Below are 24384 nucleotides of genomic sequence, written 5' to 3'. Positions count from 1 at the left end.
TCATTTTATTGAATGTTGGGGGTGCGTAGAGCCCCACAGCCTCCTGGACTGCCACCTTTTCAGGGCTTTTCTTAATTTGATTTTGGGGGAGCCACGTGGACCCACCCACCGCACCAGGGACTCCTATCTCTCTGGGGTACTTAGTACTTCAAAATATGGATGTGGGCGGGCCGGCTTGAACCACCCATGCCCAGGGACCGCCACCTCCCCAGGGTAAAATCTAGGAAATCCTAGAAAGGAGGGGTGCAGCAAAGTCCTCCTCCTAGAGCCACACATGCTATATATTGGGATGCTCTAACCTCTTCCGTCAAGCCACAGCAAACACTCTGCTTTCAGTAAACGAGAGCAGTGAAAATGCTCTTGCTTGCTGAAAGTGAGCAGAGAAACAGACAAATTGCTTACACTCACAGGGAGTGGCATCTTTAGCAGCTCCCTGTGTGTGAACGCAATGCGGGCTCCCGGAGGAGGCAGGAGCCGACAGGGACTCTGGAGTCCTTGAGCCTTCTCCCACAAACCCAGAAACATATGGCTGGACCCTGGGGGATGGAGTTACCGTGGATGAAACCTGCCTGGGGAAGGTGAGTTAGGCTGACCCCTCCTCCATTAAGCCTGATCCCAGAGGATGGTTTCCCCAGGGCCGAAACCAGCCTGGGGAGGAGGGCTGCACAACATCCCTTAACAAATTTCAAAATAAAATAGGCTGAGCCCCGGGAGATGGGGTACCCAGGGCCAAAATCAACCCGGGGAGGGGGCAGCCTTTCCCCTATCCCCCATTAAAGTGAGGCTTGGTCCAGAGGATGGGGTGCCCTGGGCCAAAATCAGCCCGAGGAGGAGAGCCCCCTTACCCATTTAAAAAATATATATATTATTAGACTTGGGAGATTGAGTCTCTGGGGCTGGAAACATGGAAATTCAAAGAAAAAAACAAAGGTTACAGTGACGTAATAGTTAGGAAATTGATTTGTTTTTAAAACCTTAGAAATTCACTGAAAAAAACAAAGGTTACAGGGACATTATAGTTAGGCTCAGATCTCACTCGTACAAAACCAGAGAAATTCAGCAGTTATAGTTAACTGAGCTAACTATAACTTGCATCCCGTGGGGGGCGCTAGAGAGCCCGGTGCAAGATGGACGCACTTTAGTGTAGCTCAGCCGGTCGAGATCATTATCCGCCCAGTATCCTGCTTGATAGCTGCCATCAAAGGCTCTATTGCTTATATTTAACTCCCCTGCCTCTCCTGGAACGCTTTGAAGCTGCTCAGCTACTGTTTGCGGGCTGGTAATCATGCGCTGTCGCTCCACTCGGCCCTGGTGTGAGATGGCGGCCTAGGAGTAAGATCATCTACTCACCCCCCTGAGTCAGCTTTGCGGGACATCGCAGAGCGGCCTGGGAGCAGAGGAGTCGACTACTGCGGCGTTTAGGCGGCTGGACGCCACCGACCCTGGCCGCCGTTTCTGCTGCCTGGGCTTGCTGCATGGGGGCGGGTGAATGACTGCAGTAACCCGCCTCCCTTCAACTTTAGGAGCAACGCGCTGTCGTCTTCAATCCTGCCGTCTTCGTGGCTTGCCTGTGCTGCCCTGGAGCCTGGGCTGACGCTGTGTGAGGTGAGACTCTAGACCCTCTTCACGCGCTGGGCTCTCCTCTGATGTTGCGGGCCTGCGGGGGTGAGTCATCCTCACGGGGCCTCTCTGCGCGGCCCGCCGCTGGGTGACGGAGCGGTTTGGAGGTGGAGGAGCTGACTGCTATGACGTCGGTCGGCTAGACGGCCCGCTCTCAGTGTCTCTGCGGCATTTGGATGCCTGCTTTCGTCCACCCTGGCTGTCTTTCCCGCTGCCAGGACCTGCCACATGGAGACGGGGATGCGATTGAGGTAACCCGCCTTCCATCACTGTTATGTGCCACGCGCTGCGGTCCTTGCCTCCTCCGTGACTGCCTGTGATGCCCTGGAGCTTTGTCCGGCGCTGCTTGTGGTGAGACCCCCTGCTTTGCATCTCTCTGCCCTCCTGAGTATATGTGGCTGGCTTCCTGATATGGGGGCCCCTGTTACATAGGGCTGCCCTGCCTGGCTGGAATACCATTGTCTGTACTGTAGTGGACATTCCCTGGTGGTGCTTCACGCGAGTCCCGATATAGCTGGGGGTGCTGCGCCGTTCGCTGCACGTAAACCTCAAATCTGCCCTGTCTGCGCTGTAGTGGAGGACAGCGGTGCATGTAGATCCTGTGTGGCGTGGGCACCCTGCACAATCTTTTTAGGTGCGTTGCCTGCGCCCCGCAAACGCAGTCCTCCACCTGTGTGCATACAAATACACCCACAGTACTGTGACGTAGTGGTTGTCGCTGGGGCTCTTCTTCGGTTGTACAGCGTGCTGGCTTGTGCAGTTGGCGCCAGCCTACTATCTGTTCGGAAGCTGTTGTGCAGCTCAGGTGCCCTTCGTGCCAAGTAGACGTGCCACACATCTTCTGCTGCTTCCTCTCCCACGTGTGGCTGACGATTGTTGGGTGCCGTGTTTCTGGACGCTTCCTCTGGTCCCGGCTCACAGCCACGCTCCCACTGTGGATTTCCGCTCCACGGCCTGTTTCATCATGGGGCGAACGGATAAACAGCAGGGCAAATTGAACTTTGAACCCAAAAAGAACGCTAAATCTCAAACCCCAAATGGCTCCAACACTGAGCTGGACTCTGAAGCCGGATCAAGCTATAAGCTGGAACTGATGTTGACCATGCAACAGAGTCTTCACACTATAGATGCAAAAATAGACAATTTGAACCTGCGGATGGACAATATGGCAGCACAGCTGGAAAAGCAGGGCACCCGGCTCACGGAGGCTGAGCAGCGCATCTCTACCACTGAGGATCAGGTTTGTAGTAAGGACTCCCTTAATACGTACATACATTGTTAAGTTAGAATAACCACGTCAGAAGTTGGAAAGCCATCTTGCTGCTTTTGCACACGACACTGCGTTCACATGTTATTGCTTAAACGAACTGCTGACTCGAGTTTTGCCTCACACGAGAGCAATCTGTTGTTACCATCCCGAGCTCTGCGAAGCGACCTTGGTCTGCACACGATGTGACAAACAGTCTGAGTTGTTAGACAATGCATGTTTTCCACTCTAGGTTGATCGACCCACTATTTAGTCATAACACACGAGCAGCTGCACATACCTGAAAGTTGGTGCTTTTAATATCACGGACATCATGTTTATTATTCAGACCGAAGACGAGCCTTCCTGCGAGAAGACTCCTGATGCTCCTGTGATGTGATTTCACTAAGCTGATCTTTGAGGTATGGGGTCCCCTATTCAAGGCTAAGAGACCTTCTGTTAGACTAATAATAATATTAGCTTCTTAGTAAAGGGAAAGTGGTAGTATCCACTGTCATTATAACATGATCACCCCTTTTATATTCTATGGAATTGTAACTATGTTGATGGTTTTGATTTTAATCATTTGTCTGCTTGTATTAGCCAAAGTACTGCATATTAGGACACGTGGTCTATAAAAATAAACTCTTTATTTTCACCGTGTCTCTGTTGATTCTTGTTGTGGACTTATGTGAGAATAATATACGAACAGGTATTTCCGATTCCCACCATTCCTGAGTATGTACTGAGTCGCGTGTTCTGGGTTGTCTTTTCATTGGGACCGCCGAGCTAAATCTCGGATAACGAATGGGACACTTATGCTAGCCGGATACTGGGTTCTGGGTTCTGAGGTGAGTTTCTGGTACATCACAACTCCCTGAGGTCCTGGGGTTCTACGCATAGTTCTGTGTATAAGCAGAATCCCTGCAACATGGCGCACCTAACGTTTGGTCTATGAGTTGAAACGCCTTAGTAGTGCTCGCGTTTGTCCACAACACCCTCATTCTTGTTTCCGGATAACAAGTCTGACGGATTTAAACCTACCTAGGTCTATTGATATAGGTTCTTTCAAGCTTGATAATTAAAAAGGTTAGTGAACCCTTGTGCTACTGATAGTTTCACGTGTGTTGTCCTAATGTCGGTGGATATTGCGGCGCATAGCCGTGCGGCTCTGAAACGTCATTTGACGCAGTATGGGTTACCGGACACTGGTATGAACGTCATCTTTGTGGTGGGAGCCGATGCGGCTCACCCCTATGAGTTGTTCTACTCTTGGGTGACGATTCCAGCGGTGGGGGATGATGACACCTTTCATTCTTACACTGCCGCTGCAGTGCCGGCGAACTATACGCCGTATAGGACACAGGAAATACCAATATCTGCTTGGCAGCATCTTATTTGGTTTAATGGCGCCCTTCCCCATGTGGTTATACCGCCGAGAATGGGCCCTTTATCAATTGCAGGGGCCACTTGGCCGGTACTAGCCGGATTTACGCCTCATCCCCGTTACCTCACGGTGACGGTGGCTGAGTTGCGTGTACTACACACTGCCCTCATTACGGTATATAGGGCGTTAGTGCAGTATGTGTCGCGCAATATGCAGGCGGGGGCACCTGTTGTTGCGGGACAGCCTACTGATCATCACGCGGTGGTCATTAGTCCTGTTATGGTCAATTCTGTTATGGGCAAGCGCCCCCAAACTAGGGATGATTTCCCCTTTTGGCTTGCTGAAAAATTTGACCAAATAGAAGCGGTTTACCCGAATACTACTCCTGTGGAGAAACACAGGATCCTCACCATTAGTTTGCCTAAGGACTTGGTCCCCCACATTGATGATTGTGCAAATTGGGGCAAGGTCTTTGCAGCGACGTACGCGCAGTGCTATGGCACTCCGTCTATGTTGCAGCTGCCCTCCGTAATCAAAAGAGTTCAAGAGAACCATGGTGCGGAGTCTGCGATAGAGTTAGGGATGCGGCTCCTCGGGCAATTTGACCTGGTGGCTACCATGATAATTGGTAACCTGAAGGGTGATGCTTTGCATTTCCAGGTTCGTAATGAACTGAAACGAGTTCCTGAGGAGGACAAACCGCAGGAATTTGCGAAAATAATCGCAGAGGCATATCGGGATTTGGGTCGTAGCTCTTTAGGGGTTAAGCCTGTAATAAAGAATCCCGATCTAAAACAGCAGGGTAAGGCAGAAACGTCAGGTAAGGACGACCGGCCCTTTTTTCCTAAACAAAAATGGCAGGTTAAACAACAGGGAAAGCAGCAGCAACAGAAACAGGGCTCTCGGCCTGCCTCTCCCGTACAGTCAAGTAGTGAACGCACTTATGATCTGCGCGATCGTGCTGCTATAAAGTCTCCTGATAGATTTCAGGTTTCTGAACAGCGCTATCCTCGTTCTTCACAGGAAACATCGGCTACACAGTCCGGTGGCGGAGGCGGTGGCAAAGGTCGGGGTGCTCCACAACAGCGTGACCAGCCCCGACAGACTGAGGGTAAAGGCAAGCAGGACGAATTTGCAAGACAAAGACCCCCGTTTCAGAAGAAGAAAGTGGCGGCTCTGACGGCAAGGTATGGCTCAGATAGTGCGGACACAGCTTCGGAACCGGACATGGGCGCTGACGCTCCTGGACAGCGCAGCGGAAATTACCATAGTCCGTCAAGCTCTGCGTCCATTTCTCGCGGTGACAGCAACTGATATATCGGTTACTGTTGAAACAGCTGACACCAGAGTGGCTCCCCCTGATAGACTTTATGAAATAGTCTTATTAATTGAGGGTGACATACAACGTACAATAAAAGGGATTTTTTGGGATAATCTGACCACCACCTATGATATCCTCCTAGCGGAGGCAGATTGGCCCCCAGCTTTCATTTTAGAGGCTCCTAGAGGGGAGGAAGTAATCCTCCCATCCTTTGCGCACACAGTGCCTAAGGACCAAGCTGAAGTGTATGCTGAGGAGTGGGCGCTTGCGCTTGCGCTGGCGGTGTATCGTACTCAGGTGGGATGGGACAGATTGTCCCCCTGCCATGAGATTCCATTGCGGTCTATGCCCCAGCCTCAACCTCAATATCCTATGCGTCGTGAAGCGAGACCTCACGTCGCGGCAATCCTTGAACAATTGGAATATCAGGGTGTTATTGAAACATGTGTGTCCCCTATGAATAACCCTTTATTCACTGTAACGAAGCCTGACGGCTCGTACCGTTTAGTTTTGGATTACCGGCACCTAAACTCCCACTGCCGGACCTGCGCGGTACAAAATACACATAGCTCGGCTTTGGTCGACAGTCTTGTGCGTAAAAGATTTAAAACGACACTTGACATTTCCAATGGCTTTTTTAGCCACAACCTGTCCACACTGAGTAGCCAGTGGACAGCGTTTACTTCGGGCGGAAAACAAAAACAGTTTACAAGATTGGCCATGGGTTACAAAAATAGCCCTGGCGTCTTTTCTGCTCGCGTGGTTTCTCTTTTAGAAAGAATAGACCCCGAAGCATACTCATATGTTGACGATATCTATCTTACGGATGATGAGCTGATGCCGCATCTGTCTCGAGTTGACAATATTATCGTGAGTTTTGCAGACTATGGCTACAAATTCAATTTTGCGAAGTCACACATCGCAGAATATACGGTGTTGTTTTTGGGCTACGAGCTCAACAATGAAGGTAAGGGGTTAGCCCCCCACTTTCTGGAAAAGTGTGCACGCTTAAGTGCTCCTACGACACTGAAGAAATTACAATCTCTGCTGGGATTTCTGAATTTCGGCCGTACGTACATTCCTGATTATGCCCAGCGTATCAAGCCGCTTTACGCCTTGGTACAGCCTTCGTTTTCGAAATCTAGCTGGCAGCTAGAACACTCTGCTATTTTACAGTCTTTACAGGCTGACCTTCTTGCTTCACAATACTTGCTGACACGTGATAACCGCACTAACCTGGTAATAAGAATAGTACCAGGCGCTGTGGGGTTCACGTATTTGACGTTTAATGAGGGCGACACAGTCCCCATTGCGTACAAATCCCACTTGTACACCTCTGCTGAATTACGTTTTTCCACGGTCGAAAAAGTTCTGACTGCTGTGCAGATGGCGATCCTCATGGAACGCGCACTGTCGCATGGGAAACAGATTCTGGTTGTAACTCCATATCCTGCTTTAGAGGCAGTGACTAAAGCAAGTGTACCCAATTCTAAAGCTTTGCATCCACGGTGGATACAATGGGCTACAACACTGACGTCGCCAGACGTCACTTACATCTTTGATGCCTCATTACAGACTCAAGAGTACTTGCAGTATGAATTCGTTCATCCGGCACCTCTGTCTTTGCGCCCGCTCGAAGAATACCATTGTGTCATATACACTGACGGGTCTGCGCAACCCGCAATTGGATCGAAGCACGCTTATTCTGCGGCTTGCGCAATTGTCGTAGGTACATTCGTAAATGGTGAGTTCCTATCTGATGCAGTGCATACGCAGTCATTGGGTGATTGTACCGCGCAATTGGCGGAGCTCCGGGCTCTGGTGCTTGCACTGGAGTTTGCTGATCCCCGAGTCACTACTCTTATAGTGAGTGACTCCTTCTACTGTGTCCAGTCTTACAATGACAATTTACACTTCTGGTCTCAGAATGATTACCGCGACACTAAAGGTAGCACAATTAAGCATAAAACGCTTTGGGTTCGAGTGGCGGACTTTAAAGAACGTCTCCCTCTCGTGTTATACACACTCTTGGCCACCAGCGGCTTGGTGTCCATGCTGTCGGCAACAGCTTAGCTGACGAGGCAGCGAAAACAGCAGTGGCTACATACTTAGTGGCAGCAGTTACAAGATCCAAAAGTAAGATTGATGATGACATCTTGGCAGCTATTGCTGCTACAGAGAAGGGAGGAGATTACCCGAAGGGTTTTCCCTCTCGGTATATTTATCATTTAAGTCCTGATAACGTCCCGTTAGTGAGGATTAACGACGTTGGTGATAGAATAATTCCCAACGCGGACTGCAGACCAGCACTGATCTTGGCTGCGCACGAGGGGTTGGCGTCAGCCCATGCCGGTGTGTCAGCTACAATATCTCTGCTACAACAACGTTACTGGTGGTTTGGTTTATATCAACAAGCGCGCGCTTATGTTCTTGATTGTGACATTTGCCAACAGATTAAACCTTCTACTGTTGCGCGCCCACCACAGACACAGCTGTACATCTCTAATAAGCCATTTGGTTGTGTTTATTTAGATCACTGCGGTCCTTTTTCTTCTGATACTGCGTACAAGTACATCTTGGTTGCAGTTGATTCGTGCACACGTTTTCTATGGGTATGGCCACAAAGGAGTGCTGACTCGCGGACTGTCATCAGGGATTTGCGTGTCTTTGTGGGAACTTTTGCGTGTGGTACCTTCCATTCTGATCAGGGCCCTGCGTTCGCCTCTAAGGCTTACAAGGAGGCTATCAAAAATTTGGGGGTCCTTGTCAAATTTTCGTCTCCCTACCGACCTGAGGGTAATAGTGTGGTGGAGCGAATGAACCGTGACTTAAAGCAATCATTGACAGCACGTGTTTTAGGCACAGGCCGGAACTGGCTAGCCCATTTGTATAACGTCCAACGTGCACTAAATAATCTCCCTAGAAGGTCTCTGGGTGGGCGGACCCCGTACATGATGCTCTTCGGAATCAGAATGTTTGTTCCAGACCTTGATGGTCTAGACATTGCGGCGTCGACCGCACCCTTTGACGTAGATGATCACTGTGCTGTTTTGCAGACTCTACAAGAAGCCAGAGACTCTCTTTCGAAAGAACATTTGCCCTCCACGTCTGAAGCTGAGGTTCGGATTCCGGTAGTCGGCTGGCTACCCCGAGTTGGTGATCTGGTCCGTGAGAAGGTGGAGAACAAGAAGGAGTTCGGCCCCTCTTATCGTGCACCAGTTCCAGTGCTTGGAGTGCAGGGTACAAGAATAGTCATTTTACCTCCACTTCCTGGTCGCAAAGAAAACAGGTACATCTCTATTGACAATGTCAAACTTCAGCGAGTGGCCGATACTTCTTAGTATGACTCCGGCAGTTTCATGCCAGACAATGCAAAGAAATTCAATGATGGTTCCTGCTTCTACCACCTTGTCTGATGTTGCAATCGAGATGCATTCAGTTACTGATCCCTTGCTGATACCACCGGCTGGTGGTTTGTCCAATGAGACTGAGTATGCTTATCCTACACGTGGACCTTCGCCTGTTTTACAATCTACAGCACTTGGCCAGTCCCGTTTTTCCTTTGACACTAACTCTTTGCCCTCAACTCACCCATCAAACATTGCTGTTTTTGTGAGCTGGTTTAAGAAACATTTTTTGATAGCTCCTTGGACATACATCTGGTTGATGCTTTTTGGTATTTTTTTGTTTATGTCCATTGGATTTGTTGTAGTTTTCTTCCGTTTGGTGGATGGCCATTATCTCAAAGAGAGGTCGACAATTAGACTTATCAATGGAACTTTGGCCCCCCACTCCTCATCCCACATCATGAAAAGGGACCAGACTTTTGTGAATATTACTGCCTGGCCCGTCATGGATGGAATCGCATGGGATGCAGTTAAATTTCAAATTCATGGGCCTACAGAGGTCATTAATGTGCCTAATGTATTTCGTGTTTCTATGGGTGATGTAGTTAAACAGAACATACGTTCTGATGATTGGGATGTACACGCCATTGAAGCACTGTTTTCAGATTTGAAATATTATGCCGCCTTTGATGCTGAGGATTTGTATGACAATGCGGCTAACTATGCGGAACAGTATTGTTTTCAACATTATGGCAATCACTTCTTGCATAAATCAAATTCGTTTAGAAATTTTGCAAATTTTACCCAGTGGGAACATTGTCCCACCCCCTCGTTTGGCAGTTCACACACATTAGTTGATAAGTTTACTTATTTTACTGATTTCAGTGTTTCAGCCCCGGGATCCTTTTATTTTAAAGTTAAGCCTGAGTCTGCCTCCAAGGTTAGACTGACACACACCAAATTGCTATATTCTAAGTCCTTTATGGATGAGTTGTCAATCAAAGGTTATGATCTATGGAAGGCTACTATTGATCTTAAGTCGGTTTGGGGTTCCAAACCGTGGCAGGTTCAGGGAACTGAAGCTTTACACCGTGCCTGTCTAGTACCAAATCATATGTTGTTTTTAAATGCAACCATCTTCCAAACCACCTGTTTCGGATTGGCCACTTCTAAAAAACTAAATTCGCCTTCTGTGCCGGATCTGGGTGCTTACCCAAACTGGAATAATCACACAGATCTGTCCCTTCCTGCTTTGCAGTTATTGGTTTCCAATTCGTCTTTCAATATTTCGAAATTTAATAGTGAGGGATGGTTAATTTGGCAAAGCAGTTCTGATACCTGTCAACGTCGTTTTCTAGGACTGAAACCGGGGTATACTCAAGATCGAGTGGACCCCCGTTTTGAGTCGTCACATACAGTAACTACATACTCTGTGGGGAAATTATGTCAGTCCTGGCTGCGACATTCCACCTTGGCATCTGTCAAAGTTCATTTATCAAAGTTACATGACAAAATAGATTTGAATGATTTTGTTAAAGGTCCTGTAGGTGGCAGATCCAAGAGATGGGCGTATGCTATTTACAACGAAGTATGGAAACTGTCGCAAATTGAGGCAGCTTCAAGATTGAGAGCTATTGATCAGGCTAATATGGAAAAAGTATTAGCAGTTATTGATAACAGCATTAACACTCTTTCTTCTCGCATTTATACATTAGATAATATTGTATCTTCAATTGTTGATATTGTGCAGGATGATATGTCTGTGTTGTATCATGGTCAAAACCAGTTGCGTTCTGTTATGCAGTTTGCATGGACATTACAAACATTGAAGGCAGGGAAGGTCCCTTGGGACTATCTGAATACAACATCGTTATTTCTTCCCTTTAACCTTACTGACAAACAGCAGTTCATGTCCATGAAGGATGCTACATATTCCCTGCTCCATATTGAGAAATTGGAGCCGTTACCTTTTTCTGTTGCGGAAGTCGATTCCGCTGTGTGGCTCTTACACGGATTGATAAGTCTACCGTTTGCGCTTTTTAAGTTTACCTCTTGTATGAAACACTATGCTCTGGGTAGATATGAACAGCTGGGTACCGCTTTCATACATGAAGTCTGGTCCCTTCCCTTTACGTATAGATGTACAAGGGACGGTACTGAGGTTGATCTGAAGGGTGAAGAATGTACAACGTCACCTGATCATTCTGTTGTATGTAGGCACATTCAATTGCACGGTGCTTGTAATGTACACGCTCCGAATTTGGCCTGCGTCCTCAAAGGTATCCCGGTACCAGTGATTACGCCATCTTTCACGCTGCTTGCAAACGGTAGTTATTTAATTTTAAACAATGAAGCTTGCTGCGGGATGTTAGTAGGGATCCCGTATATAGTAACTGTAACACAGAGGGTTGTCTGCTGCAATAACGTCCTGTTTCCACCCCCGCATGGGAGGCTGGATGCTTCTATCTGGCCTTCAATTCCAACCTTGAAAGCAGAGTTCGACAAAATGAGCAGAATAAGAGCGCTATTGTCCCAAAAGGAGGTGCCATTGACTTCCTCCCGGGAAACATTTGTCCTTCACGTAGCAAATACGCGCACCGAGGTACAGGCGCTTTTGAATACTGACCTCCCCCTGCATTTTGGTGCTTTGATCCAAACAATTTTCAATGCCTCGTCCACGAATGGCCTGGCTCATTTTTTTAAACTTGTGGGCTCGGGCCTCGTGACCTCTTTTCAAACTATTTTTGGTGTGATTCCGGCATTTTTTCATTCTATTTTCTCCAGCGTCTTTGGAGGTGTCCCGTTAATTCTGGCTCTAGTGGCAGGTGTGCTACTTTTACTTTTCATCTTGCGGAATGGCTGCTCTTTCTGTGCCACACGTCAGCCTGTCCCGTCTGCAGCTTCTTCGTGACAGGATGCTTGATTACTATGGTGTCCTGCCGTTGGCGACTTTGAGCCTGGCATATGGATTATCCTTCCGGTATTCCTACTTCACCTGCGGTCAACCTGTCTTCCACTGCCTAGATTGTCCCTTTGAATGGCCTATGGATTTGTGCTTAACCAACATGGTGTCTCCGGACCCGGATTTTGATCGACTGATGAGGCCCTTAGTGTCTCACGAGTCTGCCTGTTCTGGTGTTCGGATTATGGCCTGCGGTGCGGCGCATGGTATCCTGGGTAATTGGGACATCGTGAGAGCGGCATATGACTTCTTGAATATGAGTTACTTGGAAGTACACGCTGGTTGCCCTCTGATGGTGCTAGAGGCTCCGCTGATAGAAGAACACGTATGTTCCTTTTCTTTACTTAACTGGATGACTGAAACCTTCAGTGGCCGTGCCAATGATTTTCTGCTGGAAGCTGTGGCCACATATGCTGCATATACTTTCATGGATTGAGTGAACTTTCGTCCACTGTGTTTTCCTCACGTGTCTTGAACTGTCCCTGTGCGTCTGCACTTCTGCCCGGTGAGGCGTTTTTTCATTTTTCACCACCCACGGAACGTTTGAGGTTTTTTGTTTTTTCTATCGCTTTTTGGTTTTTTTCCTCTTCGAACTTTGCCTGAACTGACCAGTTCCTTTTTAAATTGGATACGCCTTGTTCTGCTCTGTCGCGCTTGAACTCTGCGTTCTCTCTTTTCTTGCATACTAAGTAGTGCTTCGATCAAGGGGGCATGTAGTAAGGACTCCCTTAATACGTACATACATTGTTAAGTTAGCATAACCACGTCAGAAGTTGGAAAGCCATCTTGCTGCTTTTGCACACGACACTGCGTTCACATGTTATTGCTTAAACGAACTGCTGACTCGAGTTTTGCCTCACACGAGAGCAATCTGTTGTTACCATCCCGAGCTCTGCGAAGTGACCTTGGTCTGCACACGATGTGACAAACAGTCTGAGTTGTTAGACAATGCATGTTTTCCACTCTAGGTTGATCGACCCACTATTTAGTCATAACACACGAGCAGCTGCACATACCTGAAAGTTGGTGCTTTTAATATCACGGACATCATGTTTATTATTCAGACCGGAGACGAGCCTTCCTGCGAGAAGACTCCTGATGCTCCTGTGATGTGATTTCACTAAGCTGATCTTTGAGGTATGGGGTCCCCTATTCAAGCCTAAGAGACCTTCTGTTAGACTAATAATAATATTAGCTTCTTAGTAAAGGGAAAGTGGTAGTATCCACTGTCATTATAACATGATCACCCCTTTTATATTCTATGGAATTGTAACTATGTTGATGGTTTTGATTTTAATCATTTGTCTGCTTGTATTAGCCAAAGTACTGCATATTAGGACACGTGGTCTATAAAAATAAACTCTTTTTATTTTCACCGTGTCTCTGTTGATTCTTGTTGTGGACTGATGTGAGAATAATATACGAACAGGTATTTCCGATTCCCACCATTCCTGAGTATGTACTGAGTCGCGTGTTCTGGGTTGTCTTTTCATTGGGACCGCCGAGCTAAATCTCGGATAACGAATGGGACACTTATGCTAGCCGGATACTGGGTTCTGGGTTCTGAGGTGAGTTTCTGGTACACCACAACTCACTGAGGTCCTGGGGTTCTACGCATAGTTCTGTGTATAAGCAGAATCCCTGCAACAGGTTGAGGTGATCAGTTCCTCTTGTGTCAGCATGGAGAAGCTGTTAGAAGTGATAAGAGCTATGAACGAGGATATTGCGGCCCGTTCTCGCAGAAACAATTTGCGCATTACTGGCGTTTCGGAAACGACCAACACTGGGCCCATGGAAGCCTACGTTGAGATGCTGTACCTCCCTTTTTGGTGTGGAGCATTTTTCGAAGGTGTTAATTGTTGAGAGAGCACACCGTTCAGTAGCTGCCCGACCTGTACCAGGAGCACCGCCCCGTCCCATTATAGCCAGGCTGCTGAACTATCGGGATCGGGACACTGCACTTCATCTGGCTAGAGAGAAAAGCAGCCTGACTTATCAAGGAATGAATTACAGTGGCGGTGCAACAGGCACGCAGGGAATTTCATTCTGTTAAGAAAAAGTTACAATCTCTGCACGTCCAATATGCAATGCTGTACCCAGCCCGTCTGTGGATTCAGCATGACGGGAAAGCTCGCATTTTCGCGACACCTAAGGAAGCGCTGCTACACATCCGCCAGATGGAGCGGCAGGAGCCGCGACGGGTGGGAGGAAGGGCCTCTGATTCAGATGGTTGATGTGCAAGATGGGCGCTCTTATGCGTTCATTACTGTTGTATTACTTACTGTTGACAGCTCTGTTCTTAATGCCCTCTATTTGGTTTTTACTTGACTTCTTGAGCTAGGCTATTCCTGCATCATAGTAAATTCCAATGCAAATCTCTTACATGTTCTGTGTGTTCCATACACCCCTTCACTGTCTGCTGCTGGGTCATCTCAGATAACTCATTGTTCAGAGCCACAGTATTGTATCTTTGCTTAATACGGCTTGGTCCAGTAATTGGTATCTCGACCCGCCCTGTTTTTTACAGGGTGCCGTCGGCTACTAGCGCCTCACGGTATGGGAAGTCCCCACAAAGTTTTTGACATTGTTAGTGCACTGTTGCAGATCTTGGTTACACGGGTGTCTATTTTTCACATTTGTATGCATGCTTGTTCAGCCATGCTTTGGACATACTGTTTTTTTGTTCTGTCGGGGGGGTGTCACAGCGGGTTTCCACTGCTGGAGTGGGTGGGTGGGGTTGTTGGGGAACAATGTTTTATGACTAGTGCATTGTCGGTTTGGCACTGGTTGTGCATGGTTACTACTGAGACATTGTTTAGGTGTCATCACCGGCATATACCATTGAAGACCAGATATGACTGAATCCAACATCTCTACAATTTCATGGATTAGTTGGAATTTTAGGGGGCTCAATAATCCTAGGAAGGTACGTCAGGTGCTGTCCTATCTGGACCGTCATCACGTCCAGATAGCCCTTTTACAAGAAACTCACCTCACTAAGCGGGCAGTCTCCGCCGTCGCCACTAGGTGGGTGGGGGTGTGGCTTGCCGCATCATACTCCTCCTATGTGCGGGGAGTAATGATTCTAGTTAAGAAAGGAATCCCCTTTGTACCGATATCTGTGGAGGAGGATGAGGGGGCGATAGCTGATTCTTGGAGGAATCATGTTTTGCTGACTGAACGCCGATAGCTGTTTACTAGATATTTGATTCTACCTTGACTATCTGCATTCCCCACTCCTAATACGTTGGGAAGCAGATTGCTGATATAACTGCCTATAATTGCGTGTCTATGTATTCATAGGAGGTTTATGTATTCTTTTTTAATATTGTGTTTTTAAAAGTGTGTTCTTACCTCGTTGCTCCTCCTCATACCTGCACATAAAATTTGGCTTCATCCTCGCTGCTTAGCGAGCACTTCCGGGGTTTCCTCAAGGCTGGGACATTATTGGGCGCCATCTTTGTGAGCGCTCTAGTGCTCACATCACGGGGGCTTTAAGAACGGTCCCATGCTAGCGCGCAGCCCGATAGCTGATTCTTGGAGGAATCATGTTTTGCTGACTGAACGCCGATAGCTGTTTACTAGATATTTGATTCTACCTTGACTATCTGCATTCCCCACTCCTAATACGTTGGGAAGCAGATTGCTGATATAACTGCCTATAATTGCGTGTCTATGTATTCATAGGAGGTTTATGTATTCTTTTTTTAATATTGTGTTTTTAAAAGTGTGTTCTTACCTCGTTGCTCCTCCTCATACCTGCACATAAAATTTGGCTTCATCCTCGCTGCTTAGCGAGCACTTCCGGGGTTTCCTCAAGGCTGGGACATTATTGGGCGCCATCTTTGTGAGCGCTCTAGTGCTCACATCACGGGGGCTTTAAGAACGGTCCCATGCTAGCGCGCAGCGCGATAGCTGATTCTTGGAGGAATCATGTTTTGCTGACTGAACGCCGATAGCTGTTTACTAGATATTTGATTCTACCTTGACTATCTGCATTCCCCACTCCTAATACGTTGGGAAGCAGATTGCTGATATAACTGCCTATAATTGCGTGTCTATGTATTCATAGGAGGTTTATGTATTCTTTTTTTAATATTGTGTTTTTAAAAGTGTGTTCTTACCTCGTTGCTCCTCCTCATACCTGCACATAAAATTTGGCTTCATCCTCGCTGCTTAGCGAGCACTTCCGGGGTTTCCTCAAGGCTGGGACATTATTGGGCGCCATCTTTGTGAGCGCTCTAGTGCTCACATCACGGGGGCTTTAAGAACGGTCCCATGCTAGCGCGCAGCGCACGCGCGCAGCGGGCGAGCCGATGGCGCGCCGGAGGCGCGCCAGAGGCAAGCCCGTCTGCGCCCGTCCGCGCCAGGTCGCCGCCAGCCGCCACACACCTTGCTAATTTGCTGATAGGATCAGGATCCGCGATTAATCCAGCTTTGCACTATTCACGTGAGCAGTTGTTTTCGTTAAATAAGAAGTGCTGTACAACTGTGTGCAATGGCCCTTTTGAAGGTCCCTTTTCATGCCCGGGCTGCAAATACCAAAGTTTACATTGTTACAGTCCCACAGTACTCTCTACTCTATCACCTGACTGCTTATGCCCACCTGATTCCCCTCAGTTGGCCCATCACAGGTATTCTCTTCCTATTGTACAGCACCAGGTATGGAACTGTATTTTAGCCAATGTTAGATCTTTGGTCAAACATTCTGCAGATATATGGGATGCTTTAACTGACTTGAAGCCAGATTTGGGTTTCATTACTGAGACCTGGCTTAAACCCTCCTCCACTCCGGCTATCGCTCTTGCTATACCTGAGGGCTATCGGATTCTTAGGCGGGATAGAATAAATAAAACGGGCGGGGGCATAGCCTTAATTTATAAAGAGGAACTGACTGCCACTATTCTCGATCAGATTGGGACGGAAGCTTTTGAATGTATTGTTTTTAGATTGGACCTATCTGTAGGTTGCACTTGGAAAGGTGCTTTAGTTTATAGACCGCCGGGATCAACATCTAACTTCACTGGCCAACTGCTTGAATTTATATCCCCCTATTTAATCACCACGCGTAAATTCCTCCTAATTGGGGATTTTAACATCCACAGTGAAGATGCTTCCAATCAAGATGCCAGACTGTGCTTACAAGATCTAGCTGTAGGGGGACTAAAGATTATTAATACGGCTCCCACCCACATTGCTGGTCACACATTGGATCTCATTTTTTCCAATTCTCCGGACATTAAATGTGGCGAAACTTTGCCACTTACTTGGTCTGATCATTTTATGATTAATTTCCAACTGTTGGGTCCAATTGGACATCTCCCGGCAACTATTAACAACTCTGGAACTCGCCAATACAGACTTTGGCACAAATTAACGGCCAACCATCTTTCTTCTTTGTTTGAGGGGTGGGACTGGAGCAGTATGCAGGGGGATGTGGACCAGCAGCTGGAATTATTCGATTCTACAGTTATTAACTTTCTCAACAGAGTAATTCCTCTTAAGCCTCTTAGATTTTCACCTAAAAGGTCTGCCACAGGCTGGTTCACGCCTAGTTTACGGGCGGAGAAAAGTGCCTGCAAAAAATTGGAACGAATTTGGCGACGCTCACATAATGAGCAAGCTAAAATTTCTTATAAAGCAGCCATGGCAATTTATCATAAAAATGTTAAATTGGCCTGTAAAATCCACATTGCTGAAACTCTACAACAGGCTGGTAATAATGCTAGGATGCTTTTTCAAATAGTACAGGATTTTACCAACCCTAAATCCTGTCAGACTACGGTTAGATTTTCTCAGACACTATGCGATGACATCTCCTCCTTTTTTGTACAAAAAATTGAGAAAATCTATCAAAATATCATCCTCTCTAATACTCCTACCTCTATTCCCGCGGAGACTACTCTTCACCCCAATAGGGATGGACCTTATTTGACTTCATTTCCTGCTGTTACCATCTCAGAAGTGCAAACTCTATTGGAATCCACCAAATCCGGATCCCCTCTGGATGCCATTCCCGCTAAAATCTCCTCCAGATTTGCTGCTCAGTTGGCGCCCCCATTTTGCTCCATAATTAACACTTCTTTAAGAACTGCCTGTCTCCCCCAAACATGGAAACACGCACAAATTTTGCCTATTCGCAAAAATGCTAACATCTCTCCCGGGGAAGTGTCAAATTATCGCCCGATCTCATTGCTTCCTCTACAGAGCAAGATTGCGGAGAAGCACATCAACAAACACTTATCTGCTTTCCTTGAGTCTTCTGGTGCTTTGGACATTTCGCAGTCCGGCTTTCGAGCAAAACATAGCTCAGAGACTGCCTTGGTGGAGGTGACGGATAATATCAGAATGGCCCTGGATCAAGGTCAAGCGGCACTCCTGGTGCTGCTTGACCTTTCAGCGGCATTCGATACCATCTCTCACCAGGTTCTCTTGCATAGACTATTAGAGTGTGGCATTTGCGGATCCGCACTAAGCTGGCTGTCAGACTTCTTGTCCAAACGCACTCAGGCAGTGTCAATGGGTCCTTTCACATCTGCCCGCTCACAGGTTACCAGGGGCGTCCCGCAGGACTCTTGTTTGAGCCCTACGCTTTTTAATATCTATGTGACACCCCTGGCAATACTGATGAGGGACTTGGGATTTAATCCCATCTCTTACGCAGATGACACTCAGCTCCTCCTCACCTTCGACAAAGGGAGGTCAGACACACAAACCATCTTTTCTCAGGGTATGATGGCTATTGCCTCCTGGATGATAGCCAACTATCTCCAGTTAAACTCTGAGAAATCTGAGATTCTGTTGTTCGGAGGGGCGAACATTTGCTGGTCACCTAGCTGGTGGCCGGAGGAGCTGGGTAAAGCCCCTGCACCTAAAGAGGTGGCTAAAAATCTGGGCATTAAGCTTGATAATAAACTCACATTGCAGACCCATGTTAACACGGTGGCTGGGTCTTGCTACCACACTCTAAGTCTCCTTAGAAGAGTTTTTCCGTTGCTTCCATTATCCACCAGGAAGACTCTAATTCAGGCCTTGCTCATGAGCAAAATTGATTATTGCAATGCCCTTCTTCTCTCTGCTCATGCTGCCTCTCTGGATAAATTGCAGATTATTCAAAACACAGCTGCGCGACTGGTTACGGATTCTCCGGCCAGAACCCCTTCTCTGCCTCTGTTGCATGAATTACACTGGTTGCCTATTAGGAAAAGAGTGCAATTTAAAACAGGTTGTTTGATTTTTAAGGCTCTAAATGAGCTGAGTCCCCGTTATCTAACTACGAAACTAAAAGCCTACAATCCTATATCTTCACTTAGATCAGGATCAAAAGCTCTGCTTGCTGTTCCTAGAATATATAAGGCCCGTTCTGGTGGCAGAGCTTTTTCGTACCTTGCCCCTTTGTTTTGGAACAGACTTCCCCAATATTTTCGTACGGATATGTCCCTTCTTTGTTTTAGAAAGCTGATGAAAACATACCTCTTCTAGCCCAAGATAGTCAGCTGTCGCAAGCGCAGAGATACCCTTCTGGGTGATTCAGCGCTATATAAAACTATAAAATAAATAAATAAATAAATAAATAAATATGTCATAGTGCAGGGTACGTTATATGGTATGTTGATGGTGATCGTAAATGTATACGGACCTAATGTTGATGATCCTGCCTTCTACGATGCATTATGGGGTAAGCTTTACAATCTGCCCGCCTCCACTATTATTTTTGGGGGGGATTTCAATGTAGCTCTGGACCCTGGCATGGACAGGATGTCTCTGGCGGAGTCTGCTCCTAAAAGGGCTGCTGCTTCGATATGTGATGGTATGACAAATCTAGGGCTTCAGGATGTCTGGCGGTTACGTCACCCTCTTGCTAAAGAAGGCACATGTCACTCCTATGCACGGCAGGTCTGGTCCCGTATAGATTATTGGTTAGTCACGCAAGACGCAAATGCTTGGATTGTCCACATAAAGCATCTGCCTAGGACGCTGTCTGACCACTCTCCCGTATATCTCAGCATGACGTTACCGTCTTACACTCCCTCTCAATTTCAGTGGCGATTACAGTCCTCTTCTCTATTGGATGTAGTGTTCTGTGAGGGAATCCGCGAGGCCATCACTGACTATTTCTTACATAACACGGGTTTGGTACAATCAGTGGGAACGGTTTGGGAGGCCTTTAAAGTGACCATACGCGGGGCCTGTATAAGTTTACAGGCTGGTGTATTGAAGGCCTTGCGCCGCACCGTGTCTGCACTTGAACATGAACTTACAGCGCTAGAAAGACGATATGCACTCATGGCAGATCCTCCCACATTGGCGCTTATAAAAGAAAAAATTACAGAATATAACAACGTTGCGGACCAGGAGATACAACATATGTCCCGTAGGAGCAAGGCTAGATATTACGGAGAGGGGGGTAGACCTGGCAAAGCGCTTGCCTCCCCTATAACGGAACCCCGGGACAAAGCAAATATTGTAAACGCAGTCCTTGAGGAGGATGTACTGCATTGTGACACACCCAATATACTAAGCACTTTTGCAAAGTACTATACTGAAATGGATGCTTATCGACCCACTGCAGATGAGACTGAGCTCCAACAGTATCTAGACGATATAGCACAGGTGTGGCTCTCTAAATGGCATCAGGAGTTTGCAATGCATCCTCTTACTATAGATGAAATACGGGATGCGATTAATACATTTCCTAATGGTAAGTCGACTGGCACCGATGGTCTGCCGGCAGAATTCTATAAGGCGTATATAGACATCCTCGCCCCCTGTCTTTGCCAGGTTTATGAAGAAGCGTATGAGACGCAGTGATAACCTCCGACACTGCGGGAGGCCCTTGTGGTCACACTGCTCAAGCCTGACAAACCATCAGACAGGTGTGATTCCTATCGACCTCTCTCCTTGATTAATACTGATGTAAAGATATTAGCAAAAGTACTAGCGACTAGACTGAAGCTTCTCCTTCCTGTAATGGTACTGCCAGATCAATCTGGCTTTGTCCCCACTCGCTCAACCTCCCATATTCTGAGGACACTCTTTGCAGTGATGCATGTCCTTGAGCCTACCCTGCCGGCAGTGGCGGTGCTCCTTGATGCCGCTAAGGCATTTGACTCTATCTCCTGGTCATATATGTTTGCAATTATGCATAGCATGGGGGTGCCCTTTATTTTCACCAATTGGATAAAATTGCTTTATACACGCCCTACTGCATGGGTGAGGGTGAATGGATGCCAGTCAGAGGTGTTTGATATTCACCGCGGCAAGTGACAGGGCTGTCCTCTGTCTCCCTTACTATTTACACTCATCCTTGAACCGTTGGCCTGTATACTACGACAGCGCTATGCACATGCAGCTTTGTGCTTTCACCAGTGTCCTCTGGCAGTCTCCATGTATGCAGACGATATGGTGCTGTATGTTCGAGAGACCGCTCTGCACCTGGCGGCCCTCATTCGGGAGTACATCCGGTTCGAGTGGTTCTCAGGCCTTGGTATAAACTGGACCAAATCGGTGATCCTGCCCCTCACGGACTGCATATCCCCACTTGAGCTGGACTATCCCTTGGTATGGTGTACTGATACGGTTAAGTATTTGGGTATATGGTTCCATAGAGATCCGCAAGTGGTGGTACAATCCAATTACGGCACTGCTATCACTCGACTGGAAGGGCAAATAGCCCGCTGGATCAAATTACCCCTGTCCTTTGCGGATCGTATAGCTTTAATGAAAATGGTGATACTTCCGCGATTTCTATATCTTTTTTTAAACATTCCTGTCCCACTGAAGCATCATTTTTTTAACACACTCCGCTCTCTTCTGGTGACGTTGGCATGGGGGAGTAAGAAGCCTCGCCTCAAATAGGAAATGATCACGCTTCCTCACGATCAGGGAGGCTTTATGGCACCTGATTTCCATCTATATTATCTATGTGCACAGGCTCACTACGCCTACTACTGGCAGCATGATCCAGCTTACATCCCCCATGTTGCGGTGGAGGTCAGGCCGTTCACCCGATACCACTCAAAGCCATGGTTGTGAATACACGCACAGTTTTTGAGAAAGGGGAGTTTGACACAGTGCAAACCACGGCTAAGGCGTGGCAGGACATAGGGAAGCGTGCGCGGAAACTACCACTCTATGCACCCAATATGCCACTCCTATACCACACACAGCTTTCTGTTACTGCTGAGCCTGGTGCCCTAAGGACCCTTAAAGATATGAATATGGTGAAAATGGAGGATGTATTTCCTGGTGGCCAATTTATTGCCTCAGCATCAGTGTCTGCGGGCAGTGGATTCACTGCAATGCACCTCTTTATCTATACTAGATTGCGCTCAGCTCTGCGTGCTCTCTATCCACAATTTCCTGCGGAACCGCCGACGCTCGATGCACTGTAACGTTTATATACAGTCCCTTCGTGTGCGAAGTTGGTCACTAGATTATATCAGGTATCACAGAGGGAGGTGGTTGCGCTTGGTACATCGGCTTTCAATAAATGGAACTCATGCCTGCCGACTCCCATATCTGAGGACGATTGGTCTGAATGCTGCCGCCTGACGGGACGCTTATCAGCGAATGGTAACTTGAGGTTGGTCCACTTTAAGTATCTACACCAACTATACTATACACCTGCACAGCTGTGTGCTTACGGTTTGCAGGAATTGGATGGCTGTAAGCGGTGTGGAGCGCCTAAGGCAGATTTTTATCACTTACCCTGGGGATGCCCAAGGGTGTATTCATATTGGGAGTCTGTCGTACGGATTATACATTTGATGACTGGTCTGCCTTTATCCTGCGACCCCCAACTATGTCTTTTGGGCCTGGTTGCCAGTATAAAGGCCTCACATAGGAGGTTTGTGGCTATAGCATTACTAATGGCCAAGCGTAGAGTCTCTATGTGCTGGGAGGGTAGACCCGCACCGACCGTAAAACTATGGTTGCAGGACCTGACTTACTGTCGTGATCAGCTCACATGTTATGCAGAGGAACTGCCTATGACGTCAAGACCGCAGGACATTTGGGCTCCCCTCACATCTTATTTGCTGTCTGCAGACACTATTTGATGTACTGTACTTACGTGTGGGGGTAACTCGCACAGGGGAGGGCAAAAAATATAAGTTGGCTCCCTGATGTTCTCTTCTTTTGTGTATAATGTCCTGTGATGCCTTTTTCTTTTAGGTACACTATCCTTACTATGCTTTTAGGTGATGCCTTGCCGGGTCTTTCCTGACCTGTTAGCCCATTTGTATTTTGTCAGTGCCAGATAGCTGCCATGTACTGTATGCATTTATGCTGTGTTTTGTTACTTTATGAAAATGAATAAATAAAATAAAAAAATAAAAAAACTATAACTTGCATCCCCAGAATGCACTGCTTATGAGTTAATCTATCACATCACTCATAACATGGTCAGTGACATCACTGATGATATCACTCATAACATCTCAAATGACATCATTGTTTACCATAGGAAATGCATTTATTGTGTCGTTAATAACTTTGGTATCGTTTGACCAATCTCAATGAACCGTTTTGTGTTTTGGTGTAAATATGTTCATAGTTTTTGAGCAATTAGTGCTTATAAACTTGATATATCTGGGGATGTGCAGGCAACATTGATACAGATAGATCTCAAACTGAGATCTGATTGGCTGCCACCACCTCAACCAGGAAGTGGTGGTAGTACTTTTAGGACTCGGTCCCAAGAACAAATTCAATGAAAAAAAGACAGAGGGCAGGGTAGGAATACCCCAACCACCTAGGCCTGGTGATGGGGTCTCCCAAGGGACCCCGCTCCTGGCTGCAAAAACATGTTTTTATTTTTTATTTTACCACAACTTTACAGAGGATCTGCTAATCCACGGCACACCAGTCTCCTTCACTAGTTTTTTTAAGCCCACTGGGTGGGCCAGGTCCAGGGGAGAACATATATTTACAGCCCTGAAGACGTTCATTTAATTAATGAAACTTGTTGCCTAGAGAATGTTTTATGGAAATGGAATAAAGAAAGAAAAATAAAGAAGATTCTTGGACATTTTTGACTGTTCATCTTTGGATGCACTTTCCACATTGTTTTCCTTACATTTATATGCTCAGCTATAGTACCACTCAATGGCTGGTACATGGGTACGTACAAGAAAAAAACATGGGTGGCACATCCTTCTCTGTTCAAGCAGCCAAACTATGGAACTCTTTTTCCCCAAATAAGAACCACAGATAACCACCTTATCTTCAGAAAAATACTCAAGAGTTGGCTCTTCCCCACATAACCACCATACGCAAACAGAAATATACAGCATATCCCTCTTTATATAAGCATTTATTTGGACTATAGATATGTACCTATATATGTGTATTGCTATGTATCAAGTAAACATAAGGAGATGATGGACAGTGCGCTGAAACTTTTCAGACACTCACCTCGAGTCACAGATCTGGGTTGAGTCCATCATTGTTCTTTAGCTAACTTCGCCACCCCAGTTCAGAAACAGCCATATGCAAATC

The 24384-nt window shown here is 46.9% G+C and overlaps 1 protein-coding gene across 1 annotated transcript in view; it reads right to left on the bottom strand.

Moving 5' to 3' along the window:
• The window catches only part of LOC146863638 (vomeronasal type-2 receptor 116-like), a 205658-nt gene that overhangs the window by 52596 nt on the left and 128678 nt on the right, over nucleotides 1-24384 (bottom strand). The gene's annotated exons all lie outside the window — the stretch shown is intronic.

This window comes from Triturus cristatus, chromosome 2_1 (genome assembly GCF_964204655.1).
Source record: "Triturus cristatus chromosome 2_1, aTriCri1.1, whole genome shotgun sequence".
Taxonomy (NCBI): domain Eukaryota; kingdom Metazoa; phylum Chordata; class Amphibia; order Caudata; family Salamandridae; genus Triturus; species Triturus cristatus.
The sequence above is the reverse complement of the archived record's forward strand: the minus strand, read 5'-3'. Positions and strand labels throughout refer to the sequence as shown.